This window comes from Neopelma chrysocephalum, unplaced genomic scaffold, assembly GCF_003984885.1.
Source record: "Neopelma chrysocephalum unplaced genomic scaffold, ASM398488v2 Primary Assembly neopelma1_119, whole genome shotgun sequence".
NCBI lineage: Eukaryota > Metazoa > Chordata > Aves > Passeriformes > Pipridae > Neopelma > Neopelma chrysocephalum.
This window is the reverse complement of record NW_020897781.1, coordinates 6235940-6249858: the sequence shown is the minus strand read 5'-3', so window position 1 is coordinate 6249858 and position 13919 is coordinate 6235940. Positions and strand designations below refer to the sequence as shown.

General features: G+C 41.3%; 1 long non-coding RNA gene across 1 annotated transcript; it reads left to right on the top strand.

The window, feature by feature from the left end:
* Positions 1-1838: 1838 nt before the first annotated feature.
* Positions 1839-8996, top strand: LOC113974231. The gene is made up of 3 exons (XR_003536480.1): positions 1839-1954; positions 7284-7409; positions 8605-8996. It is a non-coding gene; the product is annotated as an uncharacterized LOC113974231 (long non-coding RNA).
* Positions 8997-13919: the final 4923 nt, after the last annotated feature.

The following is a 13919-nucleotide window of genomic DNA, read 5'->3' as shown; positions in this document are numbered from 1 at the left end:
CAGGAGTTGAGGAGATTTCCAAGCCTGCTGTTATTTGGTGAACTAGAAGAGGGAGGATGTCAGCAGGGCAGGGAAAACAGAGAAGCAGAACCTCAAGCAAGATGCCACTGATGTCAGCAGAGCTGGGAATTACTGACAGCAAAGAGTTTGTCATGGTTTGGTCTGGCCAGCAACACCAGAGCAAATGGCACTGAAAACTCACAGGGGCACAAGGCAGAGGTTCCAAGAGTCCCTGACTTTACACCTGCTCCTGGAAAGGAGTGGATGCCATTCCCACTCTGGACTTTGGAGGATTTCATGAGCCAAGATGCAGCACAACAATGTGCTGCCTGTAATTCAGAAGTGCTCATCTCTATAATGCCACTGATTACTGCGAAAAGGTCAAAACCATCTTAATTCATCATTTCAGTTTTCCCCTGCAGTCTCAATTTGGGTTTGGTGGCAGTTAAAGCAGAAGCAGTGGAATCGATTTTCTGAGCGCAGACTGTAGAATTGAGCTGGATACAAAAGCAAACCTATTCCCACTGTCAGAAATGGGATTAGTTTCTGTTTTTCATCCTGCTTTTGGTCAGCCTCCAGATCAGTTTCATACTTTTGGATTCTTTATAAAAAGCTTTTAAAGTTTTTTTTATGAACAAATGGCTTTTCAGTGAGAAAAGGACAGCTTTTTCTGAAAAAGTGAGCTCTATTTTTGCCCAGTTCTAACAAAGGGATAGTAGCTGGCAGCTGAGTTATGAAATCAGAATTTCATTTGTCAGACATTGCCCACCCAACCAAAAGGCTTTGCACTGTTCAAAGAAATGCCAGTAAGAAATGTGTTGGAGTAACACATGGAGTAAGAATTACTCTGTTGTCTGTTTGGTTTAAAGTCTTTTCTCAAAGTAGTTCTGCTGCATGAGATGCAGGCACTGATACAGAAACTGCAGTTCTGACACCTCAGATGTCTCATTCCTGACTATCTTAGCTTCCAGTTTCTGGTCATTATTTCACAAGCTTGGTGACATTTGCAACGTTTCTTTCCTTGGTGACAAGTTCATCGACAGTCTCAAATGTTGAGTTCAGAGAGCCTGTAGATAAGATTGATTTTCTGTTTGAAGTCAAGTATTTTAATGATCAAGTTAAAAATCTGTCTTTCTCTTCAAACACGGAATATTTCCGATGTGGGGTGGATTTTTGGTGTGCAGAGCTTTAAAAAACTGCTAAAGAGAACTGAGTGCATTGCATGGCAGTACATCCTTCAGACACTAAGACTGTAGATAGACAGACAAATTTTAGATAATTAGTTACAGTAAGCACAGACCATTCAGCAGAATGAAGATGATATTTCCAGGGATCTCATATTTCACCATGTTGGAAAACACGTTTAATATTTTCCATAAAACAGAAAATGACTCCTTTTCTGCGTCTCTCCTATTTGATTTGCTCTGGGTATCTTCGCCTATTGCATTTTTTTTTCCCAGGGCCATCCTGTAATTCTAATGATTAAATGTGCAATTAAGGCTTAAGCACTATTAGCACAAGGGATTTTGAAATCAGGATGAGATGTAACATTGACATCACATTTAAATGTCAGCCCTCCTGGCAGAGGAGTGTGACTTTCCTCTCCCACCACAGCTCTGTGTGCAAATTGCTCAGGGCTGGGAGGCAGGAGGAGGCACCAGGACTCGATGTCCCCAGCAGCACCATTTAGCCCTTTAATGCATTTCCCCACGGTGATTTTTGGAATTATATGTGCACTGACAGCACACAAATGGCACAGTGCAAATTATATTATTTTAACTTGTTTATCAACTTGTCGTCACAGCTCCCCCCCCCCTTTTTTTTTCCTTTCCAGTGCAGCGACGTAAATCTGACTCATGCAGAGGAAGTCACAAAGATGCCCCGGCCTGTCTGGATTTCCAGCAATGTTATGATGAGGAATACATTCATTTGTCTGTAAGGAAAGGATTTAAAGGTTGTTGCATTCATTTGTTACCAGAGACTGAGCACTTAATCACACAGGCTCGGTTCAGCAAGAAAATTATCTCTTCTTCTCAAGTCCATTAACAGCACTTTTACAGAGTCTTGAAAAATATAAATATTGGAGGATATTAATGAAAATGACATCTGTACCTGATGTATTGGTGCCCAGAAATGTGATTAAGTGCCCTGTTAATTAACTTCTTTGCTATGATACTTGTAAAAGTATAGTCATTTTTTAAAGTTAACTGAACTGCCTAGAAAAAGGCCACTGGTCTGATCTGGGGGAACTATTGTCCCATCCATGATGTAATGATGAGTAACAGCCCCATATAATGCACCCCGGATATGTCACATTATAAAGCAAAATGCTGAATATTTTATCACTGCAGTGTTACCTCCGTGAGTATCCTCCTGTTACTATTTTTCTGCCATGGAGGAAGAGGGACAGAGAAAATCCTCTATTTTCCTTTTAAAGGTGGGAATTTGTGGTACAGAAAAATTAAAGATCACCAAAACCTGTACAAAAAACTCCCATTCAGCAGTGATGTTTTTCCTGAAATCAGGAGAGAGGGAGTGGAGCTGTTCTGAAATTCTGCCCCTCAAGAGCTTGGGGGGGATGTTCAGAACCACCATGGCATGGCAAGGACTGACCCCAAAACCCTTGAGTAGGGCCAGTCCTTCTCACTAGAAGTTATGGAATCATAGGAGGGGTTTGGGTTGGAAGAGACCTTAAAGCTCATCTTGTTCCAGCCCCTGCCACGGGCAGGGACACCTTCCACTAGCCCAGGTTGCTCCAAGCCCCATCCAACCTGGCCTGGGACACTTCCAGGGATGGGGCAGCCACAGTTTCTCTGGGCAACCTGGGCCAGGGCCTCCCCACCCTCACAGGGAAGGATTTCTTCCTAATCTCTAATCTAAATTTCCCCTCTTTCAGTTTGACCCCATTCCCCCTTGTCCTGTCACTGCAGTTCCCGACAAACCTTCCCTCTCTGGTTTCTCTGTAACCCCTTCAGATACTGGAAAGTGCTCTGAACCTGCTCTTCTCCGGGCTGAACAGCCTGAACTCTCCCATCCTGCCTCCATGGGGGAGTTGCTCCAATCCCCTGAGCAACTCTGTGACATCCTCTGGACTTGCTCCAACAGTTCTTTGTCCTTCTGATATTGGGGGCACCAGAACAATTACCTATGTCTGTCTCTTGGCCTCGAAGGGACTTCTAATAACAAGAAGAAATCAAATAGCTCTGGAATAGTGTTTTCTTTATGAGATCTTTCACCATTAGCTCTTGACTGCAGAGTTTTCCAGTGAGTCAAGTGGAAGCTGAGTGACCTTGGGGTTTGCAGGGTGAGGTGCCCAGATGCTCCTCTTTGGCTGTGCCTCATCTGGCCCAAGCAGATGGCAGAGCTGAGGAGAAGAAACCCTCTGACACACATCACTTTATGCAACTGATTATCATGCATAAATCATGCCAGTTATTCCACAAGTTTGTCTTCCCAACCCCCTGTCCATGTTTGTTGGAATGCTGTCGATGGGATAATCTCGGTGAAGAGACACAGGGAGTTTTTCCTATATTACTATGTTAAAAAAAGGCAAGGTCAGCACCTTTAGAAACAGCCCTTTGGGTAAAGAAAGTAGAGAGAACAACAGTTTGAGTTGTACCTTTTAGAACAGCAGTTCATTCCCTTCCTTGTCTGGTGGCTGGGTTGGCTATTTAACTGTGAAATATTAATTTTTGTTAGCTTTAATTTTTTTTATTTTTTTTTTCGAAGTTTCCTTCATTGACAGAAGCACTCTAATAGCTGTAAAAAATTATCAGCCCAGCTTTGGAACATACTTCACAACCAAGGAGATATTAAATTCCCTCTAGTTCACTACATTTGCATTCTGCAGCTGTTAATGAGTTAATGATCTGTACAGTTTTAATGAACAGAACATAAATGAAGAGACAGGGAAGTGCACTGGAGTTCATGAAGCTGGTGAGTGAAGGCTTTAATTACACTCCCATCTTCAGGTCATTAGCTGCATAACTACCTGTGGACGAGCTGATAATTATTCTCTCGTGGCACTAATGAATTTTGTGTTTGGATTGGTAAAAATGTTGATCTCCTTGCTATGAACAATCAAACAGTGCCATGAGGTGGATCAAAAACCGCAGTCAACACACTTGACCAAACTCTGCGTGTCCTCCCTCACCCCTCACGCTGCTGCATGTTGGGTTTAATTAAAACTTTTCCAGCTGACTTCCAATTATTTCACTGCAATTTGGACAGGAGATCTTTGTAGGGCCTTGCAAAAAGACAAGCTACAAGCGTTTCATTTTTCATAAAAGAAGTTACTGAGTGTTGTGACAGAATTTATAGAGACCAAAATTGGTTACATTATCCTTGAACTCACAGATAGCTGTTTTCCCCTTTAAAAATTAGGGACTACTTCATGTCCCTTTTTTTGTCCCCCTTAATGCTCCTTTTTTTTGGAACATTAGTTCAAGGATTACCTAGAAACAAATTCTCTGCATCTTTGTGATACCAGTGAGTAACTCTCAGCTAACATTGCCACATGCCAGAGGACAGAGCAGAAACAAGTTCCAGAGAAAAGTTTTTGAATTTATTAAAAAACTAATGTGTGAAAAACTAAAAGATTTTATATCTGTGTCGTTGGTGTGTTTGATTGCTCTTGGGGTAAGGCCAGTTGATTGTACAGACATGTACAGCCTACAAAATAAAGCTGTAACTGCAGCAGGGGGATGTGCAGCTGTTTTCTGAATCTGCCTACCAATGTCTAGGCAAGTTTAACCCTTTCTGATTCAAAGTCTTGTGAGTCACTTGGAAATGAAAAGCCTTCAATCCAGAGAAGCTTAAAAAAGTATAGAAAATCCCCCACTGGGATGAGAATACTACACTTGTAAAAACAAGTAGTTACCCCTGTGGTTGTTACCACATGCTGTGCAAGCTCAGATGCAGCCTTTTATTGCAGCTGGGTTTATTAACAAATAAAAATCTTTTATTGCACTAGGGTTTATTAACAAAAAAAGCAGGGAACAGTGTGCATCTTAGGTTTTAATTAAAGGAGGAGTTAATTTTAGGAACCCTCCTGCTTGGGCTCTGCACAGTCATACACTATGAGGACACGGGTCTTGTGATGAGGAGGACTCTCAAATCTCAATCAGAAAAGGTACAGAATGGCACAGTTCCATCTCCAAAACACGAGTGTCTTCACATTACAGCTAAATAAAAAACTGGTCCTCCTGGCCAGGGTGATCCCCTTCAAAACACAGTGTCCATGCTGCATAATGAGCATAACTTGGAAACATTTGTTTTCATGAAAAAGAAATGGTATGTTGCCCATGAAGTAGATTCACTCAGGATTGTTACTGGAGTAGTAACAGGCTATTAGTGAAAAAATTAAGTTGCACTTCTGTGTTATTCCGTGGGATTTTATACTGAATATGAACCATGGCTTGAGGTCTCTGTTGTACCCCTGACATGGTCCCAGTGATTTTTTTAAATGGGTTGTGTAGGCAAGTGGTTCATCTGGGAGTTCAAGTGGCAGATGTTTGCAACTGAGCTGTTTCTCATCTAGTTAAGCCTCTAAAACGCTAATAACCAGGTCCATCCAGAGGGCCATGATGTGACTCACAGTATTCTAAGTAATGATCAGGAGTTCAATGCTCAGATCCGTTTCTAGAGGCCAATAGAGCTGTAATTGTTTCAGGGCATTTTGAAATGCCAATGATGGTTTTCATTAATGCTGGAGAACATTTCCTGCACTGTAAAGGAAGACAAAAATGATAAATAAGTATACCCAGGATTTCAAACACCAGTCCAGATACAGGTTCATTTGCCCAGCCAAATGATGTGTTGGGTACTTCTACAAGTGCCCCTCCAGCTGCTGGGGCTTTATTTTCCATCACAATTCCTCATTTGTCCAATGCAACCAAAGCTTTCTTGATTTACTTAAGCTTCTTAGTACAGCAAGAACTGTGTAATGCATTCTATGAAACAAATCAGAAGTGTTTACTTACAAAAAATTGAAGTCAAAGTGTCATAGAATAGTAATTTATCACAGGTTTTCGGTTCAGTGGTTCAGAACATGAAGCATAAAAAATATTAAAGAGTTCATTGTATAATAAAACAGCCTTGAGGCAATGTAAAATTAAAGTAAAAAAATTGGACTGTGGAGTAGGATCATCAGTTTGGGGAAGCTGATTTAATTTTATTACAAACAAAAGGCAATATCTAGATTTATCAGGGAGCAAGCATAAAATTTATCTGGACAAGTGGCTGCTTCAGTAGCTGTAAAATGCATTCCTGGCTCAGGGATAAGAACGAGAGTGGCAGCAATATTTGGGAAAAGCATGACCCAGGAAAACAACAAGTCATGTCACCACAAATGTGGTCACACTTAAATGCAGAGTTTAGGATGGTCATCCTGGTCCACTTCTTAAAAAAGTAGAAAGAAGAGTATCACATAGGTTATCTGATGTTGTGCACTGGAATCAATCCACACAGTAAATCTGCAGTGGATTTGGTTGCATAATTGAATAGAGCAGATCAGTATTTCTGTAAAATCTCTACTAGAAGTCAAATAAAACATTCATGTTTTGGTCAGCACTAATTGTTAGATTTGACAGTTTAAGTCTATATGGTTTTAATTCCTTTTTGCCCAAGAGAGCACAAAGTTTTACATCACTGACTTATCCAGCAGATGCCAGACTGGGATCAGGTCCTGTCACCTTTGAAAATCAAATTAATATCACACTCCAGTCTACTTCTTATAGGAATGGAGCACAGCATTCTCAGTTACTTGAACATTTTTTCCCTTCTGGGAAAACTTTCTTCCAGGCAAACAGGAGTCAGAATTCCTCCATTTTGTCTGAAAAATTACAACACTGCTGAAATCAGAGCTTAGTCTTTCCTAGATCTGAAAAGCAACTCTTCTTGTACTTTCCTTCTTCTTCCTAACACCCAAAAAATGTAGTTTCCTTTTTCAGGGGCCTACAGTGATTTCTATTTGCTTTGTGATAACTTGAATCTGTTTGCAGTTCCAGTGTTTGAGTCATTTTTAGGGAGCAGTTGTTCTCTGTGCAAGTACAAATGTTCTCCCGTGGGGCTGTTTTGCAAGCCCAGCAGAATTCCCCCATGTTTTCTTTCACAGCAGCTTTGGTCTCAATAGATTTTTGGTAAAAGTTCACTTTCATGAGTTATAATAAGTGATTTAAAAGAGGCAAAGTGACAGATAAACACCAAATATAAATAGTAAGTGTAAGCAGCCTTAGGGAAGATATTAAACATGTTCACCTTAATATTCTCATGGTTTTTTATAGAACAGTCCAACCAAGGACTAGGAACACACACACTCCTTGTCAAGACTTTGGGGAGACTTTGGGGATAATCATCATGGGCTCTTCAATCTCCCTGTTACAGGAAGAACATCTGGTTCCTGCTCAGAGGTAAATTATAACATTATCAGCTTCAGCAGCATGTTGGGAGTTTTATAGATCCCATGTCAAAAGCCCATTTAGGGAAAAGTAAATTAAAGGATTATCTGATCTAGAATGCAGCTCTGCTTTGTAGATTAGTGTTTTGATTTAGCAGAATGCTGTGTGTGTAGGAAGTGTCACAACTCAGCCCTGGCTGCACTGAGCTGACACTGTTGGATCCTCATTCCATCTGCACTGTTAGTGCATCAACTGAAAGTAGAAATTATTTTTCTTTTCTTTACAGTCAAGGAACAAAAAAAGTTCATTTACTTTGCTCAGGGTCACTCAAAGCAATGGAGAAGAGCTCAAATGTGGCAGTTCCCAAAACTGTATGTACAATATCCCATCTTCTCTACCCCTGGATAATTTTGGAGAGGACACTTGGCAGGTGTAACATATTTGAGTAGAATTTATTTTAGCTGTTCTGAAGAAGCTGTTCTAGTTTAAAATATACACAGGGTAATTTTTTGAGAGGTTCCAAACCTGTTTAATCCATTTTTCTCTGCACTTTACATGTGTAATTGCACTTGCCTGCAAATAGCATTTGAGTGAATGCACAGATCAAATAAGCTGACAGCTCACATATACAAATCCTGTTTGCTTCTAATAGAGCTACAGGGCTAAGTACTTGCATGCACAAATGTGGGTAATTTCTAAATATGTGAAGTTACACTGAAATCAAAGGGTATCAATCTCATTTTTAGAGTTAATCATCATCTTAGGTATTTTTATATGGAGAGCAATGGGATATTTTAAAATTATCCTTACAGTATTTCAAATATTTCAACCAAATAAAATAAATAGGCAGTGACCCAGGTCCTGTAATTAGTCTTCCACCTTCGAATCTCTGTTGGGGTGCTGGAGATCATTTATGCAATGTAAGTGAAGTGTTTAAAAATCAGAGCCAGGTAAAATTCTCCAGGTCCCAACATGAAAGATAAAGAGACAGTGACTGTCTCTAAATTCCATCTAACTTATACTGAGAGAATGACATGGATTCAAAGCACTGAATAATCATTCACCTGATTACTCAGAGGAATTGAGGTTAATGTTTAGTATGTATTGAACATAAAACACAGGTGATGCTGTATTTTTAGGCTGTATTTGTGTATTTGTATAGTCCATGAGCTGCCCTTGTATTTCTCTGTTTTTCTGCATTTTATAGATCTGTGCAAACCAAGGAGAAAGGGAACAGCCATAAGCTGATCCTGCTTGGAAAACACAACCCAGTGGGAAAGGGGGAATGAAAAGGCTGCTTGAAAAGCAGGCGAGCAGAAGTCTATTCTCTGATTCCCACTCTTCTGCTTCAAGATGAAATGGAGATGATGAAAATCAAGATGAAACTGTCTGAATGTTAAAGAGGTGCAGCTGCAGCCACAGATGTAGAGTTTCCTACAGACCAGAGCAGAGCAAATGAGAAGGAAAGTGCATCTTCCCTCCCTCTCCCCCAGCCTGCTCTGCCCAAGCTGCTGCTTTCCAGCCACAACCTGCAGTAGCAATAACTTTTATTGGTATTTTTTTAGGGGAATTCCCCAGCCACCCCAAAGGATTTTCAGGAATAACTCTCCTCTGAACTCCATTGCTGCTCTTTCTGACTCAGCCCAGCTGAGCATATTATATTCCATGTAATATACTCAGAACACATATTTGGAAAAAACTCCTTTAGAAGAGGAAGTTTGGTGTGTTTGGATTTTCTAAAGGTATATGTGGTTACTACAAGGAAAATATGAACACACAGCTAGAAACTGAAATAGTTGCTTTCCGAACCTTCCGAACTGGAACATCCATTTTGATTTTTTCTAAAAAAAAAAAGCTCAAAACAGAAAACCACAGAAGGAAGATTTTTAACAGGTTGCATTTTCAGTTAATCCTAAATTAAATAATCCCACTTGAGTTTATTAAATAATCCTAGCTGGGTTCATTAAATAGTCCCAGCTGAGTGTATTCATCACCTGACCCCATTCCCCTCATTTTTGTCCTTATAAATGGTGAGATCAGTGTAGGGCCAACATGTCAGGGCTTAGGTGGAAATTTGCAGTGTGGAAGGTTAACTTGCTGTGAAGGGGGAAATAAAGTAATTCAAATTTTATTGTTTTTAAGAGATGGAGAAGCCTTTTGAGTAGCTTTTGCTCGATTGAAGAGGTTTTATTGTCTGAGCTGTGCTTCAAGTGTAAAGATCTGTTCACTACTAAATGTAGGGACAGTTTTCCATTAAACCCAAACCTACTGGTCTAAATAAGGGTAATAAAGAGGCTGGAAAAAAGGTGGAGAGTGAGGTGCCAATGTCCCAGAGCAGGTCACAGCAGAGGCCCTGGAAGGACCAACATCTCCTTAGGTAAGTTATTTACTAAGTGCACTGAGCTTTGGAATTGCTTCCTGCTCCACAGACCTAATTCCTCACTCACCATTGCTGGTGACTTATGAAGCGTCTGTACCTCATGAATATAAATCCCATTCTCTCTGGTGTAGTTATATATAGTTATATCATTAGGGGATGGCATATTCCATATACAGAGGAGGATGGAGGTTCTCTCTTTAAAAACAGTTTTCCAGCAACACAAATGATCATGTGTTCACAAGGATAGATTACTTCATTTTACTCCTGCTGACGTGCAATATGTCAATTAAAATATTAACACACTTTTAATTCAGCAGATTGATTGTTACTTTGCCTTTTTTTTAAGTAATTTGTCTTTGTTTGCTGCCTGAAAGAAATGTGGGATATTTATTCCTCCCTTGAGGCAAAATGGTGTCCACTCCATGAAATACTTGTTCCTATCCTCTGCTGTTTTGCCCCAAAACTAATAGTGCTGTCAGCTTTTCTTCCTTGGAGACAGGAAGCAGAGCAGAAAAAAGATGTTTTATATATTACATAGCGTTATGGTTTCTGGAAAGTCCTATACCTGGTGTGTGCAGGCAACATGATGTTTTTGTTCCAGTTTTTCTTGCTGAGAGTCCATCAAAACTGGCCGGGGTACAATTGAGCTCTAACCATTGTGCCTGAGATGTGCCATCTTGTGAAAATAATGGGAAGGGCTGCTTTTATGCTGCCTTTTGTGTAAGAAAGAGGTTAATGATGTGAGAAGCTTTCAGGCACTGGAGCAGGAGGCAGGGAAATGGGATTCTCAGCTGAAACTGCCTGGCTGGGGTCAAAGGGGGACCTTGCTCTGGACCTTGTAGTTTTGAAAAGTGAGAGGAGATGCAGCTTTATCACTTCCCGGGGCTTGAGAGAAAAGTCTGTCTCTGCTCTTGTCTGCAGGCCCTGGAAATGTCTGTGCAGCTCCCAGGGCTTTAAAGGTGTTTATCAGTGAGTCAGTGAGCCCAGCACTGGGCTGACATTTTCCAGGGCAGGTTTCTGAGCTGTGCAATGAGTTGGCACTGAAATAATTGGCCTATTTCTTCAAAAGTGATGAAGATCCCACTGACATCTTCATTACATCCTGAGACATTTAAGAAGATAACGCCAGGCACCCACATTTGAAAATCCTAGCCTTTTACCTCACCAGAGACTTTACCTCAGAAGGAATTTGTGGAGATTACTGTGCTCCTAATGCCTTTTGAAATCCCTGAGAGGTTTTGGGAGGGAGGTGTAAGAACAGCAGCAGTGTTCCAATGCAGCCTTCAGTCCCTCTGTTTGCTTACAGGGTCAAACCCTATTCTAGGGAGCCAGTGGCACCATAAACCAGAAGTTTGGGAGCTTAGAATATAGGGGAGTAAGACACTGTTACGTGCACAAACACCTGCAAGTTCCTTCATAAACTTCCTAAGTGTTACAGCTGCAATACTGACAAAACTTCTCTGTAGCTCTGATTTCAAAGGCACAGTTATTCCCTTTTTCCAGACCTAGAAGCTAATGGCAGGTGACTTGTTTCAAGGGTTTTAACTGGAAACAACAATGAAGTGAGCAACAGATTATCCTGTTTTCCAGTCAGAGCTCTTTATGTAGGTAGGATTTTATTCCATGCCACTGAAGTCAAATGTTTCTTCTTTCCATTGCTTGATGTGCTGCTTTTGGCTGGGATGGAGTTGATTTTCTTCACAGTAGCTGATGTGGGACTGTGTTTTGGATGTTTACTGGAACCCCTGGGATAACCCAGCGAGGGTTTTGTTCTTGCTGAGCAGGGTTTGCACAGGTGAGGCCTTTTCTGCTCCTTGCTCACCCTGCTGGGGAAGCACAAGGAGTTTGGAGGGGGCACATCTGGGACAGCTGATCCCAGCTGAGCCAGGGGATATCCCAAACCATGCAGCATCGTGCTCAGCATGCAAAGCTGGGGGGAAAAGGAGGAAGGGGAGATGTGTAGAGTGATGGTGTTTGCTTTTCCCAGGTCACCATCATGTGTGTCTGTCCTGGGGATGCTGAACCCCTGCCTGCCTATGGAAAGTGAGGAATGAATTCCTTGTTTGCTTTGCTTGTGGCTTTTGTGTTACTTGTTAAACTGTCTTTATCTGAATCCTTGAGTTTTCTCCCTTTTACTCCTCTGATTTCCCCCATCCCTCTTGGGCAGAGTGAGTGAGTGGCTGGTGGTGCTGAGTCCCTGCCTGGGGTTAAACGTGATGTTTGGTTTCCACAGCCAATTAAAAACTTCAGAATTTGCATTCCCTAAATTGCAGAATTTTCTTTCTGAGGACAAGCAGAAAACGAAGTCTCTTGTTTATCGTCAGTTCCATTAGTATTTATCTTCAAATAACATAATTAAACTGATGAACAGCTCTGCCTATTTCTTGTCTCACAAGGAAATCACTTTCAGACACTTGAAAAACTAAACACAGAGATTACTCAACTGGCTAACAATTTTGAACTGAACTATCCTTCACTTTTAAAGGCAATTATGAAGGCTCTTGACATATGTAATATTCTAGCTGTAATCTGATTAGTAGAAGCAGCAGTGGTAGGACAAGTTGCAGTCTGGATGAATTTACTGCCAAGGCTAAACTACTTTTCAGCAATATTCATTTTTCAAGGAACAGATGGTTTGATTCTCCAAACCAGGTGCTGATAAATAAATGGAAAATCAGAGGTGAGGATTGAAATAGCTGTTACACACCCTTCAGAATTCAGCAGGTTTTAAAGGGGTGCAGGCATTCCAGCCCCAAGGCATGGAGTTTTAGCTTCTTCAGGCTGGAGTACTCCCACAGCCTCAAGTGATGTCATATTATGAAGCCTGTAAAATGACCACTTCTTCAAAACTAGGTGAAGAAAGCAATGCAAATACTCAGTTTAAACTCTTGGGAACTTGGGTTTGCAGCAAAAACTTGAGGCTTAGAAGAGGTATTAAATAATCTATTAAATTGTTTGTAGCTTTGTAAAAATGGGAAGGTTTTACCCAACCAGCAGCCAGGTTTTGGACAAAAGTGTCCATCACTGAAGTGATTTAGTTGCAACTTTAGCTGCAATATTTGTTGTGATCATACTGTTAGGTGGAACCTTTTAAAGCAATCTGGGATGGACAGGGCAATGGCATGGCAGCTGAACACTGAATAAACCATGAACCTCAAGACCTTGAGTTGATGAATCCAACTTCAGTGGCTCCAACCACCTCACAAACCTGCCCTGCTGTGACTGCACAGGACCCAAGGCTTAGCTGTGAAGTGACAGAGTTTGGCAATTTCTAAACAGAGTCTTATTTTCTTTGATCAGGCAAATAAAAACATCCTGCAGGGAATTCCAGCTGCATCTGTTCCCCAGTTGTGTTCACTGAAAGCTCCACAAAGCTTATGGTGGTGTACAATTGATATCCTGCTCCTAGAGAACAGCAGATGCTACCAGAGGCTTATTTGAATGAGGTTTGAGGATGGGAAGGGAGGTACAAGAAAGATGGAGAGACTATTTACAAGGGTATGGAGTGACAGGACAGAGGGCAGGGTTAGATTGGATATTAGGAAGAAATTGTTCCCTGTGAGGGTGGGGAGGCCCTGGCACAGGTTGCCCAGAGAAGCTGTGGCTGCCCCTGGATCCTTGGAAGTGTCCAAGGCCAGGTTGGACAGGGCTTGGAGCAACCTGGGCTAGTGGAAGGTGTCCCTGCTCATGGCAGGGGGTAGAATTAGATGATTTTAAAGTCCCTTCCAACCTAAACCATTCCATGAATCTATGATAATGAGACTGGGATTATTTAGCTGTCAGTAGTTCTGTTAAGGGAGACAAACTCCTTCAAAGGAAGAGTCAATAATGCTGTGCTTTCTCCAATGTCATTAATTGAATCCCACTGTGTCCCACCACCTTGGATGGCACAGCTCATTACTTGTGGAGTAGGGCAGGGACACACCCAAGTTTAATAGGATCAGGGGAGCTGTGCTGAGAGAAGATTTCAGCTGAATTACACAACAAAGGCTATTTGATTCATTATTCTCAATTTAGGGCTCTCATAGCTGGATGCCTGTTATAAAAAGAGAAGGAAATTGGGAAGGGCAAGATTGGCTCAAAATGAGTCCTGCAGTCGATTAAATTGGGACTTTCTCTGCTTGGCTTTTCTCAAATGCAGT